We start from the raw sequence: 5,802 nt of genomic DNA on the forward strand, positions 1-5,802 counted from the left end.
TTGTTTTTAAATTTGTTAAAGGAAGGTTTTAATAAAAGATATAAAATACACCCATCTTCATTGTTCTCATAAATAAATTTGACAGTGAGACGCATATTTAAGTTTTAAATAACAAATAGTTGACCCAAACACAACGATTTAAACCTATCTTAAATGCGTGATAATTGCAAATGGTATAAAAAGCAATAAAATAGGAAAATAAAATTGGTTTGAAATTATGTGGCATTTTAGGAAAAATAGATATTTTTGTTTTGAAGAATGCTTTAAATATTAATTTTTTCATAATATCTTGTTTAATTTTTATTAATCTTAAATTGTCTATTTTGTTCTGACATTAAAAATTTAGTTTTCTATTTCCAAATGATTAAATAAACACTAACTTAATTTTTTTTTCATATTCATATTTTGTTTTTAAATATGATCCCGTCATGTCTTCAATAATTCAAAGAATTAGGTAATTGACGTACATTATGAGGGTGTAATAAGTTAGGTACATTACGGCTATCCTGCCGAAACAAGATGGATGACCTTGACCCTCACCTCTCCGTATGCTATAACCGGTTCCCTTGACCGATTACAGGAGACGTTGAATCTTTTCTTTCCTTTTGTATTATTTTACCAATTATTGTATGTATAAATGGGATCTATAAATATATTTTTAAAAACTAAAAAAAAAAAAATCTAAAATTAAAACGAGTTATCTACAATTTGAGGAAATATCGACCAACTAGTTTTTAAATTTCAGTCGTTAAATCAATATATTTGCAAGAAAGTCTATTCAACACACACAATTGATAAAGCAGCTTACTATAAGAGACCAAAAAGGTTATGTGATCTAAGATATGGTTGCGTGATGTGCGCACTGCACCAGATTTGTAATAATAATTTAGTGCTTTATTTTCTCGAAGGCAAACTCGGGAATTAACTAGCCTTCCTACTTCAATTATTTGTTTTATTCATTTAATATCAATAAAATGACATGCATCTTCTGGATCCAATTCTTTAGTACCTTCTATTTTTTGTATTGGTCAGTTCAGTTCTCCATTGCACCTACTTGTAAATATTGTACAGTGCTAGTGTTTTTGTTTTTGTTTTGTTTTTATATATATATATATGAATTGTATTCCTTGGAAACCAAAACTAAAATCATCTAAATTGGACCTGAATTAGCAAAAATATGCCGTATTGAATTTCATTAAAGTATTCTAAAATAATTATTATTTTATGATGATTCCAGAAGGCTCGGTCTCCACTGTGGGATTCTACTCATGTGGTTTTCCAATGACCAAAATAGTACATGTTTTTTTTAATACAAATGCACACACTTGCTGTATGTATACTATAATAAAATTGCTGCGTTTTTTTTGTTACAAGTGTGTGCACTTGTATTCTAAACAGCCAGTTCTATTTTTGCAACTAGATCGCAAGTTCCCACATGCGCTAGGATTTGTATGGGGGATTTGAATTGACTGGTACAGTCTTGCATAAAATCCGCTCTAGTGTTGGTTTTTGAGAACAAACCAAAGGGAGTTTGTAACAAATAATAAATTTTATCTACAGATTTGTGCGTAGAAACTATTGTTTCAGATTTATCAACAGATAGACATGTGAGACGTTCAGAACCTGAGTAGACTATCCAATATATTTATGGATACTAAGTTCAGTTTGTATAAATGGTTTTATTAATTACGAAACCAATGAGGTATATAACTATAAACTGTATAATATACACATTAACAGATATTTGATATATTTGTCTGTCACTAAGCACAAGATGAAATGCCACTGTCATTGCTAAATTCAATATAATGCTAAGTAACTGGTAACTGATACACAAGGATTCACTTTTAAAACTGGCCTGAGGTAGTTTTACAAATATTAATTAAATTCTTCTTAATAAAGTCACAAAATTTCACAGCTGAGAGCTTGCTTGGACTCCGACATGTACTGCATCCACAAATTTGTTAATTTATCGCATTGAAATTTTAATTCGATATTTCATCGTTCTACAGCATTAGTGATTTTCTGTTTCTATAAATGAACATCTCTAAATGATGAAATCATGGTAAGATGATCTATCCCATATATGATTTCATCATGGTGATATTTAAAAGCACATAAGAGATGTCTTGTTGAAGCTCAAATTCCTAACACAATTGGATCCAACGAGAATTCGGAAGAGCTTCAATTCATTTCTTCATGTTTTGATCATAAGTACCTTTTTATCTGGTCGAATGATTTTCTCTGCAGTTATCGCACATTTTACGCATCAAGAGACGTGAGCGTTTGTTTAATGCTGTTTAGATAAGAGTTCTTCGAAGCGATTAATGTAAATTTGTTTTAGCCTATTGATAAATTCAATATGTACGCTTACCGATCATGAATATGTTTTCAATTGGCAATTCAACAATTCTTTTTTCAGAGCTATCACTTCACATGGATGATGCAATTTTTTATCATAACGCTTCAACCTGCGGGGAAGTTAAAAACTATGTGTTTTCATCGTTTATTTAGAATTTTATCAATTCCGTGAAAACTCAATACCCGTCTATAGCCAGAGTTATGGTAAATAACATACCTGATGCCTAAAAGTATTTAGAACGTAATGGTACTTATGGGGTTATGATATGGTTTTTTTTGTTTCATTTTCTCAAAATGTTTTTCTGACTACTGGTTTTTTTGCTGCAACACTTACTGTATATACCTACATTATTTTGATTGGTATTCTTGTTAGTCATGATATAATATGTATTTCATTTCGTATGCCGCATATATGATTGAATCCTAGAAATTATCATATAGTTTTCTTGTAAGTTGTATATACCAATGTGTTTTTATTAATTATATTGTGCTACATAGTTGAATTTAATTTTAATAATAAGTCAGAAAGGTATTTTCGAGGATAACTTATTTTTACATATTTATTACATTGTATGTTTATTTACTCTGTGATAATAATTTACTAATTACTTTTACTATTTATCATCATTTTAGCAGTAATTTCCTTCACAACAGGGTATTTCGATCATTTAATTTGTTCATTATTTTTTATCACTTTCATTGCTTATCATTCTATAATACTGCCTCAATAATGCTAATTTTACAGTTCAATATTAATTACAATGTCTGTTGATGCATCTTTTTGTATAATTAATAGATCTGTTTGATAATAAAGATTTTTTGATCAGTTCATTGCTGTTTACTACGTAAGTTAATATATCTGTTTCTTATTTATCTTAAAGTTCCTTACTAGTTTTCATTCGTCTTCCATGTTACATTATTTATATGGATTCCTTTTTATACCTCCGGCTTTACATTTGTTTTATTTATTTGTCACTTAAATATTTTAGCCCTGATAAAGACATGCAGTCTCACTTTTTTTCTTGCAGCCCAACGTACTTTTTTTTTCTTGACCGACTCCGATTCACATCTAATTAATCATCTATACGTAATAAAAAAAAAATGTTCATGAATAAATAATTTAGTTTATTTTTTTTTTATGTAAGAATACAAATTTGGGAATGAATTACAGTGGAAGTGAATGTTTTTTTAATGAATCAGGAATTTTTGTTAAACTAATATTAATTTTCCGAATTTATTTGGAGCCCTCCACAAGATCACTCCCCCCCAGATTATTTGGTACGTTGATAAAATAAAATCTTGTGAATGTTTTATGGATTAAAGAGAGCTAAATAGACAGTCTAGAGGGGAGAGAATAAGACAAGCAGTATATCACCTTGAACAAAAGGATGTGACGTCAGGTGGATACTACAATGGCGGCTCCCACGGCTAACGGACGGGTCTTCCAGTCAGTCCTGCCAACTTTTGGCAGGTCCTTCAGCCCCCTCTCTGGGTCACTGAGTTGCTATTCAACAATCAGCTCTTCATTATTTCGGTCCTTGTTAAAATATAGGTCAGGGGTTCGCTCCCTTGTTAGGAAGGGGGGAGGATTCGAGCAACTTTATTTTATCCCTCATGAAATGTAAATACAGAAGAAAACCTTATATGCACATATCTCAAAACATTTTATGCAGTGGATTGTAGAATAGAATTGTATTCCTTGGAAACCAAAACTAAAATCATCTAAATTGGACCTGAATTAGCAAAAATATGCCGTATTGAATTTCATTAAAGTATTTTGCTTATGTTGTCATGGAAACCCCTTCACTTTTTATTACTTTTTCGCATATTTCAAAATTCTCGTTCTTTTTAAAAAATTAAAACATTTTTTATAGGCCTGTCATCAATAAATAGTATACAGCTTATTGTTTTTTTTTTTTCCTTCGATTGTCAAAAACTGTCAAAAGCCTGCGCAGGTTTTAAAATATAAAAACCTTACTGCACATGATAGTCAATAGTGATCCTTGAAACAGACCAAATATTTGCATTTGCCCTAGAGCCTAAGTGGTTTGAAAAGTCGTGTGAGCGTAGTGATTACTTAACACTTTAATCATGTTATTAATAACACAGATCAACCAAAAAAAAATTATTTCTGTCTTAATTTTATAAACATTAAATTTTGATTGTATATATGAAATGATCGCCCTTTTTGCTTATAAAGTTTGATTTTGTAGAAACTAGAACTATAATTCGGATTTGATGAAAAAATTGTTTACTCCACTTGTTATTCAAAAACTCCAAAACTACACCCTTGTAGATTTGTTGTTTCTAAAGTCGATAAAATTTGCTACTGTTTAAAACCCAAATGACCTGTGTACGATTATAACTTCAGATCTGCGAACAATGGACATTTTCCTTCCAAAATACAAAATTTGTCTTTATTGTCTCTTAATTTTTTGAAAGTTAATAATTAATAATACATTAATTAATGAATAAATTAATGATTATGGAGGCCATGGACTTTCCTGAAGACACCTTTCTACGCCCACAATTATTGCTTGCGTGGGGAGATCAAATTTATTTCTTAAGACAATGGGAGGACTGAAATCATATAATTTTTTTATACAGATCTTAATACAATTTATGTAATTTTGTTCTGTTTTAAACCTTAATTAAAATATATTTAATAAAATTCTATAGCTATTACATAATCTAGCAGTGAATTAATTTATATATGACTGGCAGAATATGAAGTGCTATTGAAATCTAAATACTTGTTGATTAAATATGATTATCATTTAAAAGGTTTTCCCCTAAATTCAATTTGATACATCTAAAAGCAATGCTAATTGATGCAGTTATGATATGATATGGCAATGTGAGCAATTCCATATAATCTTCTTAGATGATATTTTAAAAATTTAAAGGGTTTGAGGAAAAAACCCTTCTGTTAGAACAACTGTGGAGGGATGAAAGACGTGGCTATGGTATTCCCATTAAGTTCTAATAAGAAACTGGCAATTGTTCAAACATTTTCCTGGATATTTATAAACGATGCTTCAACTTCGTCGGAAAGTAGGTTTTCCGATTTTCGTTCTAGTGCAGTGCTAAGGGGAAAACCAGATGCTGCTTGGTTTTTTCCCCCTGTGTATTATTTCTATTTAAAGAAAGTTACTCGATAAGAATAAAATCCGTTCATAACGATAGTTTATTTTTCCTTATGATAAGATCACATAAATGCGGAGCATCGGTAGTACATCTCATATTAATTGTTAAAAAAAATACCAAATGGACGTAGTACATCATTCAAATAGAAGTCGTTCAATACCATTTTATTTTAAATTTATTAAAAATATAAAACTTGCCTTAGGCTATGGTTACATATGGGATTTTTAATGATAAAAAAGTTAAAATTTTTATATAAATCTATAGTCTATAGTCTAATAAAAACATTAAAATATT

General features: G+C 29.7%; 1 protein-coding gene across 4 annotated transcripts in view; it reads left to right on the plus strand.

The window, feature by feature from the left end:
- Positions 1–5,802, plus strand: part of Utx (Utx histone demethylase) — a 201,762-nt gene that overhangs the window by 159,698 nt on the left and 36,262 nt on the right. The gene's annotated exons all lie outside the window — the stretch shown is intronic.

Source organism: Halyomorpha halys, unplaced genomic scaffold (genome assembly GCF_000696795.3).
Source record: "Halyomorpha halys isolate HHAL.00 unplaced genomic scaffold, Hhal_1.1 Scaffold524.1, whole genome shotgun sequence".
NCBI classification, from domain to species: Eukaryota; Metazoa; Arthropoda; class Insecta; order Hemiptera; family Pentatomidae; genus Halyomorpha; species Halyomorpha halys.